Source organism: Callospermophilus lateralis, chromosome 1 (assembly GCF_048772815.1).
Source record: "Callospermophilus lateralis isolate mCalLat2 chromosome 1, mCalLat2.hap1, whole genome shotgun sequence".
Classification (NCBI taxonomy): Eukaryota; Metazoa; Chordata; class Mammalia; order Rodentia; family Sciuridae; genus Callospermophilus; species Callospermophilus lateralis.
This window is the reverse complement of record NC_135305.1, coordinates 166,921,336-166,938,891: the sequence shown is the minus strand read 5'-3', so window position 1 is coordinate 166,938,891 and position 17,556 is coordinate 166,921,336. Positions and strand designations below refer to the sequence as shown.

General features: G+C 35.5%; 1 protein-coding gene and 1 pseudogene across 1 annotated transcript in view; both read left to right on the top strand.

Annotated features, from left to right (window-relative positions):
• The window catches only part of LOC143408547 (uncharacterized), a 123,562-nt gene that overhangs the window by 75,311 nt on the left and 30,695 nt on the right, over window positions 1–17,556 (top strand). The window lies entirely within an intron of this gene.
• On the top strand, window positions 9,065–10,610 carry LOC143412051 (prostaglandin E synthase 3 pseudogene; annotated as a pseudogene).

Sequence of the window (17,556 nt, the reverse complement as noted above, 5' to 3'; positions counted from 1 at the left end):
ACTGTCTTGGCATTCCATTTTACCAAAGATTCTATATAACAGTAAAACATATTAAATTGTGACATAACATCTCCACCAATTTTCTAGAAAACTTAAACTCACTTATTTGGGGAATACAAGTTGTATAAGTCAGATTGTTATGCATTTCTACTGCTTGTCATTATGGAAAAATGAAGGATATAGAGGCCACTGCATGTCTGGAGAGTCACACATCATCCTAATAAGAGGGATCATGAATTCCCCAGAAACTAGGAGTCACCAATTCATATTCTGTGGAAAGGAGGGTCACTGATGCTTTCACTGGTATCCATGTACTCTGTATTGCACTAGCCCATTTTGGCAATTGGAATGTCTGGTAACCAAAAATACTGAATAAAGCATGCAATTCTTCATGAAGTCTATAAGAATAAACTCAGAAGATTGACTGGATTGACTTTAGAAAGAGAGCCCAATATGAGACTACCTGTTTGGTCTTAGGCAGACGGGAAGGAACTCTTACCAATAACATGTAAAATAATGGTTGTAACACAAGAGATAGATATGCATAGAATAATTGAAACTTCTACATAATTTGTTTCACTGGATTTTTTTATATTTAGATATCTTTTTTATTCTACTTATAATTTGTAATGCTTATTATGTTTTTAGAGTATAATATACATGGCATGGCATGATCTCACAAAGCTTCTATACAATTTAATTCTAATAGGTCTGGATTATTATTGTTGTTGTTACTTTCAGGTCTTACAAGCACAGGAACACATGCTACAACACAAAAACAAAATTCTTATTCAAATAATCCACTAGTCTGTATGAGTCTTGTTTGAAATGTAAAATAAATAAAATTTATCCTATATTTTCTCCATGTGTTAATCCTTTGGTCAATAAAACCCTCAGGAATATTAATTAAATTTAAATTGATTGAGAAATAAAAGTAATGCAAAAAAATATTGAGAATCTTTGAAACAGAAATAATTGTTGTGGTTCTTGATTATTATTTTCAGCTACATAATTGTCACAGCTATGCTTCTCTCCAAAGGATATGGTTCTACCTTTTTTTGTTAATCTCTACCCCTTGTCATCCTGCACAGGAAACTTTAAAAAATAATTTACATGTAAGAAGCCAAGCATTAAAGAAGCCAATCCCATTAAACCAAATCTCAAATGTTCTCTGTGATAAGTGGATGCTGGTCTGTATTGAGGGTGGGCTGGTGAGAATGAGAGAACTTTGGGTAAAAGGGAGGGAGAAATGGGGAGGGGTATGTAGGCAGGAACGATGGTGGAATGAGATGATCATCATTACCCTAGGTATATGTATGACTGCATATGTGGTTTGACTCTACATCATGTAACAAAGAAATGAAAATTTGTGCTCTATTTGTGTACAATGAATTGAAACAGATTCTGCTACCATGTGTAACTAATTAGAACAAATAAAGAACCAAAACAGATGTATTCTAAATATGATGAGTGTGTGATTTCAGAGAGAGTTAGTATAACTTCCAGAAACCATAATAAGATGTTTAGTTTGAAGGAACATCTGCAGTATATTGCCTTGATTTATTAGAGGCATTTTCCCAGGAGTGAAGAAAAAGCAAAAAACATCTTTATCATTATCGGTTTCAAAAGTATCCCATTCTATTTAGTTAATGAACATCTTATTTTAAAAATTTTTTAAAAACCATAGTTTCCAAGAAAAAATAAAAATAGAGAAAAGAAAACATGAAAGATTTTTGCAGTCCATGTGCCTGCCATGACCTTTGCACTTCCTTGATGAAACATTTTGATAATGTTTTGAAGTGTACTTGAGTGGATCACTAGATTACACAGGTTTTTAGAATAGTTTTCTGAGTTCTAACTTTTTAAGTATCCTTACTGGGAAGATTTTAAAGTTATGACCATCGAGAGGATGATGTGGCTGGCATTTCCCAGTTAGGGCTCTGAAAATCTACCTTGACCGTTACCAGCTAGTTGGCTTCAGATGTTGATGTTTCCCTGATTTGTAAGTGTATTTTCTTCTCTTGTATGCCTATCAATTTCACCTTTTTTTCTTGATTCCATATTATCACTAAATTAAATTGGATGTCATGTTAAGGTAGTGCCTTTAAGTTTCTCTTGGATCTGATCTTCCAAATTGAGTATGTCCACATGTATGTAATTACATATGCATGTTTGTATTATACAATGAAAGCAGTGTTTTTAGCATGTCTGTCACCTCAAATATTTTTTATTTGATCAGGAGAAAATTGAGAATGCTTTCTTTGAATGCATAATGCATTACCAATAGCTATAGGTAGCCTACTATATATTTGCCCCTCTCTGACCTCTGGTTTTATGTCTTTCCATATGCTTTTTTTCTCCTTTCCATGTTAGCAACACGATTCTATACACTATGATATAATATGTAGGAAAGTTTGTAGTCACATCAGACTGATGGCACCTATTGATTTTGGACTTTCAGCCTCCAAAATTCTTAGTTACTTTTTAAAATTATAAAGTAAGCACTCTTGGGTATTTTCTTATAGCAATAGAAAATGGACGTTTACTGTGCATTCAACATTATAAGAATTGTTTTGTACTTATCTGTAAGATTAGACTGTATATTTACCTGCCTAGCCATATATGGGTTAAGATACTCTGTTTAATCGTTTTATTTAAGCTTGATGGCTCTATTAGCATTTCTTAAGGAGTTTTTTTTTTTTTTAACTTACACTAAACTTCTCAACATAGAAATATGAAGCAGATTTTTCCAGGTATAAAATTATTGGTTGATAGATTTTGTTTAAAAAGTTTAATCATGTCCTTCCACTGCCTTCCAATGTCCATGGATTCTGTAGAGATATCAGCTAATTTTGGATGTTCTCTTGTATATAAGACAGCACTTCCACTCCCAAGTTGTTTCTCTCTTCACTTTTTTTTTTTTTTTTTTTTTTTGTAAATTAACTATAGACAATTCCAGAAACCACAGTTCATGAGTTTTAAATTGCAGAGTGTTCTGAGTATAGTAATTGAAATGTCACACTATCTCACCTCCTCCCACCTAGGGTGTGAGTCACTGCTTTCTCCAGCATTTTCATGCCTCATATACTGTTTATAAAAGTTCCTTCATATTAGACACCATCACAATCTTTGTTATAACATTGATCATCATGGTATTGGTGTACTTGTGCTGAGATAAAACTTTCATGTTTTATTTTGTTGCATTGTTAGCAACTTGGGAGCCTGAGAATGCAAGAAAGACCTTAACCCTTTACTATCTGAAAACATGATTTCCCCTGAGAACTTTATCCCATAATTTGAGATGTTATTAGTGACCCACAACTGTGACTGGCCTATATCACATAATTTGAAGAGAATGTACCAGTTACTAGAAAATGAAATCTACCTCATTGTAATGCCAACATATCCAACCAGGAAGAAAGTGGAGACTGATTTCCATAGCTACATGTTGTATGCCAGTTGTTACTTTTATAAATTGCTGAATTGTAAACAAGCAGACATTTAAGTTCATGATTTCCTGGATTGATCCCAGTTCATTCAGCAACACAAGGTAACCCCATGGCCAGCATAACCTGAGGGGCTAGGTGTCAGTTCCTGGGGACAAAGAGGAACCAATGGAGCCACTCATTTTGTCAATAAGGACAATGCTATAAATCTCACCCACCACAATATTAAGCCTCCATACCAAATACTCAATAAAATAAGTATGTATTTTTAGTGATCCTGAACTAACTTACCCGAACCTCTACATGTAGATATTTCCTTCCTGAAAATGTTTATCTCAATGTAATAAAGTTACATATTATGCCCAAATTATGGGGTCACTTATTTCAAAGAGATTTTCATTGTGTATTTTTTTACTGTAAATAAACTTTGCTTTATGTAAAAATTTTTGGTTTTGCTTTGTTTCTGGGGTTCATACTCATGGCATAACACATGCTTTGCAACTGCTCTATTACTGAGCTACACCCTCAGTCTAGTGATAAAGATTCAATTTTAATTCTGCAACAAAAGTAGGTCATTGAGATTGCTAACAAAATCATCCAGCCAAGTTCATAATTGTCTGCTTAGAATTTTTCCCCCCAACAATAAAATATGATTCTCCAATACCAGCAAAACATTAAGGGGCTATGTCTCATTAACTGGGGAAACATCAAAACTACTCATGCCTACAGGAATGACACTTCCATCCCCATCTATAGATGTTTAGGCAGCAAGGCCTCACCTATATGTGGGCACCTGGTACAACCAAAGCTCATTCTATTGTGAAATGAAGGCACAAATATGTCAAAATTTCTTCTGTCTTGCATAATTCAGGAAAATAGTGTCCAGAACCTGATGTGACAGTTTCTCTTTGATACACACACGAACATTGATGCAAGTGTCCCATACTAAATGACTTGGGGAATGATGAAGTAAAATTCTTTCAGCACTGTTGGCACACTTACAAATTAGCACCAACTGCTGTAGTGACTCTGTTTTTTACCTCATTATTCTGGGATTTGGGGCAGGCACTTATTGCCATTTTGGCAATTTTACATCCCAGCATGGGAAGGCAGAGCAGCTCAGCCTCACAGAAAATAAAATCCCACGTGCTTATTTTAGCAGGTCAATTACAGACTATAATCAAATGAGATCTCCTAAAAAGACTTATTAAATAAGAAGGAGTCTCTAGTCCATCTCTAAATGACAATTCTAGAAGGGATTAAACAGTAAGAAATTAAAAGTTTAAGCCCCACTCTGCCAAGAGTACCTGCAAAAGGATTCAAAAGACACTTGTAAAGTTTTGTTTTCCTGAGATTCTTTTTTTCTCCTATAGTATGATTCCAAACAATGTGTAAAACTATAAGCATATATAAAAAAGTGAAAATATTTAATCTATGTTCACTTATTAGGTGTTGCAAAGGTTATTCAAGGTCATTTAGCTTTATTGTTACTTTCTCCCCCCCTCCTAACACATAAATACCTTATTTTTTAATATTCTTCTCTTTTCCCTCTTTCCTTAAATTTTTATGTGAAACATTTTTTGATTCACAAATGCTCCATGACTCCTAGATTGAATAAAACACATATATACTGGAAAATATAAAATAAGTCCAATTTTTATTTCTCCATGAGCTATGTGAATAAACAAAACACATACCTCAGAACACAGTTTAATTCAAACATAAACCAAGAATACATAAAACACTTTTCCACTCTACTGATCAAACAGATTTATCTATGGTAATTTTGGAACTTTAGGTTAAATATTAAAGTATTAAGTCATCTCATGCAAAATTAAAGGAAATTGTAGAGCTCAGGTCATACTATCGCATAGATAAAAAGATATCTGGAAGGTATATAAATAGTCACACTTGAATATTATTTGTGCTTTTTTTGGCTTATGATATTTTCATTGTTCTTTGTAATTCATCAGGGAGATAGAGGTACTGCAATTTTTATATACTTAATGAAGTATCTTTTATTTACTTCAAAATACTATAAAGATAATTGTAGAGCAGAAAATAAAAGGAAAATGATGAGTGTGGGGAGCAGAGATGTGAATCAGGGTGTCTGATTACCTCATGTTTGTGTTATGCTTGTGCTGAGATTTCCTCTGTGTAAAAGTACAGGGCTAACATTTCCCATTTGCTAAGGCAACTTGGTCTCTCTGGGCAAAGGTCCCCAAGACATCAGTTTTAGCCTTGAGATGGAAACATTGACTCCTAGAGTCAAGAGAATTCTGGGCATAGTAAGATAACCACAATGCTTCTTCAGCACTTTGACCTTCAAACATGTCTGCTAGCAAAAACTTTCTCACAAAAGAACCTTTTTATGATAAAACCTATATGATAAACATAGTGACAGTGCTGTGTCACTGTTCTTAATCAGAGTTCAGTTTCCCACCCTATCTTTCTTTTCTCTCTAAATATTTGTTTTTCTTAAGTCCATGTCACCCTCACCAGTTTCTGGATTAGAAGCTACACAGGTCGATGCTGATGAGAATTACTGAAGACTCATATTGGCAACTTATAATGAGTTTTATGCAATTGTCTCTGCCTTGTTAACCTTTTGTAGTGTCATTACTTTTACATAAAAATTTAAGAATGTTATTTTTAAAAATTTCTGCACTGCACATATGGCACACTGTAACAGAAGTCTTGTGTGTTCTGCTTGTAAATTTTGAAATTCAGTATTTTATTGAGATACCACAAATTCTTGTGAATGAGTGAGAATAATGCAGAATTCACCTCTCCTCATCTATTTTCAGAAAGCAGGAAGCAAGATTATTTGCCCATTTAGGGATAAAGTGTCATTTTCAACAAGAAAGAGATCACTTATGAAGGAAAAATGAGGAATTGAAGGCTGCCCATGTTGGAAGTCCATGTGCCAGACATAGTTTTGAATTCTGCATGGATGGCCTAGGCTGGACTTCAGATATTTAGGGAATGCCAAGTAAGGTGAGAGGCCATGTCCACCAGCATGTTTCTGTGAAACTGATATTCTGGGTTAAGGGTGTATGTATTTAAACCTGATAGATATAGCCAAATTGTATTCCAAGGAGCAAGTACATTTCACTCTGCCTTCACAAATAATGAACACTCTTTATATTTGCCAATCACATATGCAAAAACTGATGTTGATGAATAAATCTGTTTATTTTCAGGGTGAGGGAAGTATAAGATCTGAGAGAGAGGAACTGAATCTAATTGTCTAGTGATAAACTACTGGGTCCCCCCACCCCCTGCTCCAGGCCACCTTTTTTTTTTTTTATTTATTTACAGCCTGAATTCTTATCTAGTACAGATATGTTCTTACATCTATATCCATCCCTCCCAAGAGGCTCTTTCATATTTTACATGGTTGCACCATGAGATCATTCCTGCTTTCCTGAGTATACTGGATGCTATGGAGTAACTCCACAGCAATAGACCATCATTATTCTGTGCCAAATGCCAATTAAATGATTTCTAACCTTTTACCAATCCCATTGGAAAGCATTATATTTGACTGGTATAACACAAACAAATTTGTAGCTGACATGGCATCAAAATGTTTGCTTAAATTTGAGAGCAGCAAGCTCATTTCTTATGACAGTAGCTTCCAAAGCATTTAATTTAGTCTCAATCTTCTAATCAATGTTTACCTGACTGTAAATAGGATAAATAGGATGAACACAGGTCTGCTTTTAAACCAGAAGCATGTTTATTGTGGGACCAATATGTAGGCTTTGGAAGTATTTTGAGAAATAAAGAAAATGAGCCTTTTGAATGTTTTGGGACAAGGCTGTAGCAGATGTCAAAATAGAAACCAAAATAGATATCAAAGTAACTACCTGAGGTACAATAAAACCTACTGAACACCAGGGTCTAATTACCTAGGGTTAGGGTTAGGGTTAGGAGTTGGGCATCCGTTTTAGTAGTTGAACTCCAGCATCAGAATACCATGGATCTGAAATATTAGCTGCAGGTAAAACAAAAGAGTGTTGGTATAATACAAGTTCTTCCTTTCTTATTTTATACCTAGGGATGCATTTCATCACATTACATCTTTTACACATTGCATGATATCTTTCTTCTTTTTTCCTTTTCCAAAAATTAAAACATAAATAGGATGGACACAGGTCTGCAGACCATAGCAGGGGGTTGCTTTACAGCTCCTATCAATAAAATCAGGCACGGGACCATTTGTAATTGATAAAGTCTGAGGCAGCTATTAAATGCCAAAAATCTTTTTGCCTGCTACCACCAGTGAAAGTCAGGACATTACCAACAAATCCTCCAGGAGTCATGGAATTTTGACAGAGCTGCTTCTTATCAATTCTGGGAGACCAATCCAAAATATATCCATTATTACCAGGAACTTTATGGTGTACTGGAAAGACATTTGCACATTCAATCCATTCAGGAAAAGTACCAAGTACTATTTCAGAACAATTAGGGCAGTAAGGTATTGGTGGGTGCTCCATGGGAAACACTGGAGGGGAGTCCCATTTTATTAACTGCCCAGACATATGATCTTAAGTCCAGGGCCAGTGTGTTTAAATGCCCTGAATCCCACATATGATGTCTTTTCCCCTAAGGCTACTTTTAAACCACAAGCATGTTCATTGTGGGACCAATATGTAGGTAAATTCCCACCATATGCAGCATACTTAAATCCAATTGAATGTACAGGTATAATGTGTTTGAAAAACATTATTCATGTACCCAGAAAGGATGAGTTTCAGTTTCCTGAAAAGTACAAGCATGATCTTTGCCCCATATTATTATGGAAACTGGTTTATTCCATTGTCATGTTTGTAACTTTCTCCACCAGACTAAGCCTGATGGGCCTACTCTAGTAGAAGTCATGTGTTGCTGAGAAGGAGTGAGAACTTTGACAACATGATTTATAAATAAAAATTAAAACAGAGCATGATTTAAATGATTTTGTGGGGTTCTATCTACCTTTTTTTGTTTTTGTAAAGTTGTTGAAAAGAAGAGCCTCCATAAGCTGGAGTATTGTTAGTTTTAAAATTTAGAAAACATCCCAGCATGGTATAATATATTTAAACAATAAGAAACTACTTAGTGAGTATTTTCCCTTGGCCAGGAAGATGAGCAAAAATCACCTTTAGAAATGTGTTTATCGATATAATCAAGGTTGTTGTTAAGCTGAAAAGAGCAGTGAAAGAAGGCTAAGCTTCCGTCAATTGTATGACTTAACTTTTGTCTTTAGTAATAAGCTAAATAATGAAATTATGAAATTGGGTCTGTATGGATACTGAAAGTCAGTGTTATATCTTGTTTGTCCTTGATGGCCTTATTATCTTAACTTAGGTTGTTATATTAGAAATTATAATTGTGTAAGACATTAACAGGAAATAGTTGTAAAGTTTAAAAGGAAAATACAAAATAAAATTAACAAGAGAAAAAACATTTAGTTTTTCAGATAGCTGTAAATCAAGGAACTTATTTTTTATAATTCCAAGCCTTTACTTAATTATGTATAGTATTTTTGCTTAAGATTATAGTAATCCTTACAACAAAAAAGCACATCCTGATCTTAATTCTAAATGAACTTGAATAGTTATCCTAACATGAAATTAGTTGTAACTCAGGTGAGGTGACTTCTTGACAAGTGTTACATAAGGGTTTTATTTTTGAAACTAATCCTTCTCTTTTTTAAATACTATTTTGTAAAGTTTTTATATATCATTTTTTAATTAGTTGACATAACATTACTTCTAAAACATGAATCAAACAGGTTAGGAGAGATTTTTACTCTCTTTTGTGGAAAAGTGGTTAAATGTTTTTATATTGCATATTGTCCACCTTTAAATAAACTAGACTCTCTTTATTCTCTTGAAATTGTTTATAAGTGTATTTCTCAGTGTAGAGAGTAACACAAAGTTTTATAGTTTGTGACGGACTAGTTTTATCTAATTACAAAATATTAAATGGCAATTTTTAAAAATAAATTATATTTGTTATTTTAGGGGATAACTTAGTTGTGACACAGAAACCCTAGACTTTTTTTGGGGGGGAGGGATAGTTGAGTCTCATTGGGCTCATTTGTAAAATGAGATCATTCGATTTTTTAAAGTGAGAGTTTCCAAAGATGAAGATCTTAGTCAAAAAATACTTTTGAAACTGATTTTCACAAAAAGCTCCCGTGTGAGACAACTAAAAAATTTTCAAGGTAAAATGAGTAGATTCTGAGAGGTCTCACCTAGTCAACAGCTTAATTCACTGATAAAGAATAGCAGTGCGCCAGCCGGCAGGCATGCACACTGTCTTTCTTGGTCCTCATGGCCCCTTTTCTTACACTCTCTCCTCTTCTCTCTGGTGAGAGGAGAGAGGAGCCGCTCTCTCCAAGTGGTGAATTCAGGGGATCTAGCCCGAGCCTGCTGTCAAAGTGGCCTATGGAGAGCTACTAGAAGCTGCGATTGGGGAGAAAACCCCGGAGTCCCCATCAGAGAGGAGCCAACCAGAGCAGCCACCACCAGAGAGGCCAGCCCACCGGTTCACCTGTCCCCCTGCCCTGCTCACAATCCAGCTTCTGCAAAGTGGACTAGGTCTTCATTGAATTTTGTTTTGAAGACAGTAAAGATGTTAACGTAAATTTTGAAAAATCCAAACTGACTTTCAGTTGTCTTGGAGGAAGTGATAATGTTAAGCATTTAAATGAAATTGATCTTTTTCACTGTGTTGCTCTAAATGATTCCAAGCATAAAAGAATGGACAGATCAATTTTATGTTGTTCATGAAAAGGAGAGTCTGGCCAACCATGGCCTAGGTTAACCAAAGAAAGGGCAAATCTTCATTGGCTTAGTGTGAACTTCAGTAATTGGAAAGATTGGGAAGAGAATTCAGATGAAGACATGTCTAATTCGGATTGTTTCTCTGAGATGATGAACAACATGGGTGGTGATGAGATGTAGATTTACCAGAAGTAGATGGAGCAGATGATGATTCACAAGACAGTGATGATGAAAAAATGCCAGATCTGGAGTAAGGAATATTGTCGTCACCTGGATTTTGAGAAAGAAAATTATTTCTCCACAAGATTTCATGATTGAGAAAATTCCTGAGTTATAGCTCTAAAGGCAGCTGCTGTATTTGCCTCCTTTAACCCATTTTTCAACCTGTCCCCCCCCCCCCCGCCTTTTTAAAGGCTTCACTAAGGGTTGATAATGTACCATTGTATGGGGCAAATTTAAGTCAGCTAAGGCACTATTCCTATGCATGAGCATTTCCCAGACTGCCATGAAGCTGCGGAGGTCCTAGGCAATTGATAACAGCAGTTGTGATAAGTAAGAACATTTCACCTGTCTCCTTTACTTCATAACATAATTACTGAATGATAAGAAGCTTAGGGAAAGATAACTAAATTTTAGGTTTTAGGATATGGACTCAAGAGTGGCTGAAACAAATTGGCTGACACCTTAAACTGATAACCTGCCTTTCCTCTGGATTACCCTACAGTATTGTTACACTAAAGTTTATTTTTCAAAAATTTTACTGCATATTATTGTATGTAAGTGATTATTTGTCAGTGTTCTAGATGTATCTTAGCTAAAACTAGTGAATGCCCTTAACTTAGATGGTTTTTGAAGCCTATACATTTGGCATTATTTGGCCCTTAAGCTTTTACATGTCTTAGCATGGAGGGCCAAGAAAGCTGTACATTGTTGCTTGAGAATCTGTACATTTAGACCAGATTGGTGTTTGCACTGTCAGTATTGCAACTGAGTGAAAAAATTTTAATACGCTATTGGATTTTTTTTATTTCTTTTTTTTTTTTTTTTTGGATTCAGCTTATATCTGGCTGAAAACATCAATTTATGTTCATGACAGTGGGGATTTTTTTAAATGTCTACATTCTTTCTAATAAACCATTGGAAGACTTAAAAAAAAAAAGAATACCAGCACTATCTATGCACAGATGGGGTATGGTAAGAGAAGGTAGGTGACTGGGAGAATGCCTTCAGGTATGTAGTCTGTCTCTAGTTAGCAGAATTCTGTCTCTGCTTTCTGATTGCCATGTCCTGAACTGCTTTCCTCCTCCAAACTCTTCCACCCTAGTGTTCTGCCTTATATTGGGCTCATGGCAATAGACAACTTTCTATGAACTGAGACCTCTGAAACCATGAGTGCCAAGTGAACATTTTCTCCTCTCTATTGTTCTTGCTACATGTGTTGGTCACAGCAATGAAAAAAACTGACTAGAACAGATTTTTTTTTTTTTTTTTTTTTTGCTGAGAAGTAGAGTCATTTGTTTTATTAACTTAAGTAGCTGTGACACTTTTTGAATTTTTTCAGTTGGTGGGAAAATTTGTCTTTTTTATCTGTTCTTTTTAGTCATACATGATGGTAAGATGTATTTTATTAAATTATATATTCATGGATTATAACTTCTCATTCTTCCATTCTTACATGATGAAAAAATTACATTGATCCTGTAGTCATATATGCAATAGGAAAATAATGTCTTATTTATTCCACTATCTTTCCTATTCCCATTTTCCCTTCCTTCCCTTTATTCCTCTTTGTCTAATCCCAAAACATTTTTACTCTTACCTTCACACCCCTTATTGTGATTTAGCATCTGCTTATCAGAGCAAAGCTTTGGCCTTTGGTTTTTGGGAATTGGCTTAGTTTAAAGATCCAAACTGGAAAATAAACATTTTAGAATGTTGTAAGCAGAGTTTAGTGTGTAATTCTTGTGGGGATTCAGAAGTTCAGAATGCTGATAGGAGTCTGCAAAGACAAGAATGGGCTCAAGAGTTGCATAGGCAGACTATTAGAAATTTATAATTAGAGTTCATTCCCATTAGTTATGTCAAATAAGTTTTCTACCTTTTGCCCATTCCCTGAGACTTTCTGTGTGGTTGACTTTAAAGATGATGGACTAATCGGGCAGAGAAAATTTCAAGGCAGCACAAAATCCAGGCAGTGATATTAATATTCCTGAAGGCTTTTATTTTACTGGAACTATTACAAGCAGAAAACAGAGAAGAACTTTTTTTTATTTTTCTAATTTAAAAAAAAAGAAGTTTTTTTTTATTAGAAAAACTTGGGTGTTTGTCCAGAAAATTGCTCGTAAATCTAGATCTATTGAATATGTAGTTTTTAAAAAGCATTAAAGTCACTAAGAAAGTCCTAGGTACATTAGAAAATAGAAAATATGGCTTGAAGGTAGCTCATAAATGGGCATACCACATCCATTTTAGGCTCAGGAGTACAAAAATAAAAATTAAAGATCCAAAAAAAATCTATGATTTTCAAACATGGTCTTTGAAAAAAGACCATGGTAATACCTTTCTTGCATTGTGGAGTCTAGGAAGTGGCTTCACTATGCTGAGTAAAGCAGAAACTAAGATGCTACTACAAACAGGGCACAAGAAAGCTTGTCTATTGCTTCAGATCATGGGAGACCATGGTGTTAATCATGTCATTCAGTTCCTCAGGAATGCATAATGCTGAATTTAGGGGGTCAAGGAGGCTTCCACAGAAATTTCAAAGGAAGGCTTGTAGATGAGGAAGAGTTTCAGGGACAGAATCCTTGTGGACTGCCCTGACAGGGTGAGGCATGAAGATGTGAAAAGGAAGCTGAAATGAATATACCTGAGATTAAGAGATACCAGTACTGTGGGACATCTGCTGAGGAAAATTAAAAACTTTTGAGAAGAAACAAGTAAAGAGATGCTATGTGGTCTGCAACCAGCAAAGATATAGGGATGGAGCACAGAATCTCTTTGGAGAGAATATCAGCATAGCATATTCACCACATCCTAGATGCAGAGCTACAGGTCTTGTATGCCAAGCTGAATTTGAGTCTTGGTTTTATCTTACACCCTATTTCTCCCTAGTGGAATGAAAATCTTTATTCTGTGCCATTATATATTGGATCTGGGTGACTTTCTTTTGAATTATACAAGGTTCAGGTTAAGTTTGCCTTTAGTCTCAGAGCAGACTTTGTACTTGTACTTTTGGGCAATGCCAAAACTGTTAAGATGATGGGGACTCTTAAAAATGAAATGGGCTTTTGTAAGGAGTAGAATGTCTTTTTTTGGATCTGTGATTTCTCTCAGAAGCTCATGTGAGACTGTACAAAAAAAGTTTAGAAGTGAAATAATTAGAATATGAAATTATATCCTAATCAGTGGCCTGTAATTTATCTCCAGTGAATTACTGGCTACACATTTATAAATTTTCCAGTAAATTGATGGATCTGGAGATCCTCATGCTAAGTGAAATAAAGAAATCCCCTTAAAGCCAAAGGTTGAATGTTTCTTTCTATATGAGAATGCTAACACACATGGGAGGATGGGGAAATAGAAATAGGAAAAACAGTAGAATGTATTGGACATAACTTTCTTATGTTCATATGTGAACCCTTCATCAGTGAAACTCCACATTACGTACAACAGAAGAATGGGATCCTAATTAGAATAGGTTATATTCCCTGTATGTATAATATGTCAAAATACCCTCTTGTCATGTATATCGAGAAAGAACAAATTCAAAAATTCACTCTAATTTTTGTCATTAAAATAAAAATATAAGAAAAGATTCTTGAAAATTCCCAACAACATTTACATTGTTGAACTCGTGATCAAACTCTCAATGAATAAATTTTGGGGGATAAACTTAAAGCATATCCAATCCTCTCATTATGCCTCTCATTCCCTGAGATCATGTCTTTCTCACAATTCTAAATGAATTCTCTTATTCTCTTGAGTCTCAAAAATTAGCTGGTTACAATATCACTCAAAATTATAAGTTCAAAGTCTCTTTTGAGATTTAAAGAATATACTCTTTCATGTTTGGGCCTATTTTATAAAAAAAAGTTCCATACTTCTAAAATATGATGATACAGGACAAGCATTCCTATTCCAAAATGAAGAAATAAAGAAGTGAAAGAAAGGAGCCAGTCTCAAGTAAGAAAGAAATTCAGACTGGTAGAGATTAAATCCCAAATCCCCATGACCACCATCTGGTGTATATTCTGGTGAGGTGTACTCTCCCAAGGCCTTGGAGAACTCAAGTCCTGGAACTTTGCTAGTTTCAGTGGCTGAAATTGAGGGCCTTATGCTAATATCAGTGATTTTCAAACATGATGCAAAAAATTGATACCCAGGCAATGTTTTTCTGGCTCCATTCCATGGGGCTTGAGGTGAGGCTAAACATCATGGTGGGAGAGTGTGGTAGAGCAAAGCAGCTTACATCATGATGATCAAAAAGCAGATAGAAAAATCTATATATTCAAAGCCATTCCCCAATTTCTACATCCTCCAGTTGTACCATACCAGTTCAGGTACCACTCAGTTAATCCCTATCAGAGGATTAAATCACTGGGCTAAGATTCTTAAAACCAAATCATTTCATTTCTGAACCTTCTTGTATTGTCTCACATGTGAGATTTTGGGGGACACATCACATCCAAACTAAAACATTCCACTCCTGGCCCCCAAGAACTCAAAACCATGTCATAATGCAAAATACATTTTATCCCTTTCCACAAGTCTCCACAATCTCAACAGTTCCATGATTCTCAGAGTTCAAATCCAAAGTCTTCTCTGAGGCTCAAGAAAATCTTGCATTGAGAGCTCCTACAAAAGTAATAGTAACCTACAAGTATCTAATATATAATGGTATAAACATTTTCATTCACAAAATTAGGGGCCTAGAAAGAAGGGCTAAGACCAAAGAAAGACCAAAATCCAGAAGGGCAAGCAAATCCTATAACTCCACATCCAGAACCTTGGGCTCATGACTTGTTAATGTCTCTTCAAAGGGCATATGCACCACCAACTCTGTGGCCTTGTTAGTTGTAGCCCAAGTGGCCTTTTTGTTGGCTTGTCTCTGCTCAATTCTTGTAGCTTTCCTAGAACAATGTCTCACATTCCTGACATTTCTTAATCTCCTGGTTCTCGACTGCAATTTTACCTTTCTTTTTATGTCTTTAAACTTTGACCTCTCAAGGGGATACCCACAGTGACTCTGTACCCTGCTGCACTTTGTCTGGCCTTCTAGGCCTTCTTTTAAAATCTTGGTTGAAACATCCATGATCCCTAACTCCAGCATTCTGCATATCTGCAGAACAAGCACCATGTGGTTGAGGCCAAGGTTTGCCACCTTCTTGAGCATTAGTAAAGGCTTCAGAGTCCCTGGCTGCAGCAGCCCCTGAGCATTTGGGTGGATGAGCATATTGAAAAAACTTCCTAGGCCCAGTTTTACACAGGGCTTTCTAATTCAATTTTTCCAAATATTTTTTTCTCTGCTTTCTGCTCAGATTATCACAATAAATTTGGCTAAAGATATCTAGCAATGTCCATGCCACCTTGTGATTGCTATGCTGCCTAGACATTTCTTGCACCAGAATAAGAAGTTCATTGCTTCTAAAATAAGCCTCAGAAAGTCTCTGGACATGGACAAAAAAAAAAAAAAAAAAAGAAAAAAATCAACTTCTCACAAGGAGCATAACACAAGTGGCCTCTACTCCAAATTCTACTACAGCCCTCCTTTCCTGAACCCTCTTGAGCCCTGTCTTCACTGACTGTGATCTTATTGTTATTCTGGTCTTATGAGCTCCCACCAGAATTTGCCTTTAAGCTCCACTTAAGCATTTCCAACATGCATTGCTAAGCTTCTCAAAATTCCTCCCACCAATTCCAGGAGCTCAAAAGTCTTCTGAACCACATAGTCAGGTTAAGCACAGCAATGACCCCACTTCTCGGTGCCAATTTCTGTTTTAGTCAGCTTTTCCCCTACTGTGACTAAAAGGCCCCACCAGAACAATTGTAGAGGAGGAACATTTATTTGAGAGCTCATAGTTTAAGAGGTCTTAGTCCATAAAAGGCCAGCTTTATTCCACGGGGCTTGAGGTGAGGCTGAACATTATGGCAGAAGAGTATGGCAGAGGGAATCAACTCACATCATGGTGATCAGGACGTAGACACATCCCATTAGCCGGAAAAGATATATACCTAAAGTCATGCCCTAATTCCCATCTCCTCCAGCCATACCATACCACTTTAGTTACCATTCAGTTAATCCCTATCAGAGAATTAAATCACTAATTTTTAACCCAAGATTAAATCACTGGGTTAAGACTCTTACAACCCAATCATTTTGCTCCTGAACCTTCTTTCATTGTTTCACATATGAGCTTCTGTGGGACTCATCACATCCAAACCACCATAACAGACCTTAAAATAAGAAAGTCATCATTTCAAGTTACTTCCTTATTGAGTATTTTCATTGCATATCAGTGTTAAGACTTTGTCTTTGGAGACCATTTTAATAATGCTATCATAATATGCCAAACATATATTACAACACATTGCTTTTAGTGGTGCTATAGAGTGCTTACACGATATGTTGTTATAAATCTTCATGTACCTTAATTCTCAAAGAAATACTGTAGGATTGGTGCAACATTATCCACATTTCACAGAAGTTTAAACTCGTCCCAGGCTCACATTGAGGCAAGTGATAGATTCAAAATTCCAACATAGTCTGTCTGGAAGTTCAGTGTTTTTCAAGATCCAGAGATCATTTTAAAATGAATTTGCTTTTTGTTATATTCACACTTATACCCTAGATGCTTCCCAGTTTTATGTTTCCATTGTTCAACTTAGATGGCTACTTTTCAACTAACAATATTACTCTCTTCCTTTATTCTTCTTTTTAAATTACTGAGTAACTATTTGTTATTTGAAGAAACACCTCATTTTAATCTGTTCTTGATTTAAGGGCATTGAATTTTCAAATCTGAGACTTATTAGTTTACCAGTTTCTTATGTCAATGTGATGACTATTATTTCAGTAGTTAGTAACCTATAAAAGTAGATACCATATCCAATTTTGTGATCAAGCAGCAGTACTAGGGAAAGCCCACAAACAATCCAGTCTTTTTTCATGGGAAGAACCTGTTGAGTTAGATTTTTGACATGCATTATGATAGGTTGATGCCAAATGCTCCTTCCCTCTATAGAGTATAGAGTATAGAGGGTATAGAGTATACCCTCTATACTCATCCCTCTATACTCACCATAGATTGAAACCTCATCAGAAAGTGAAC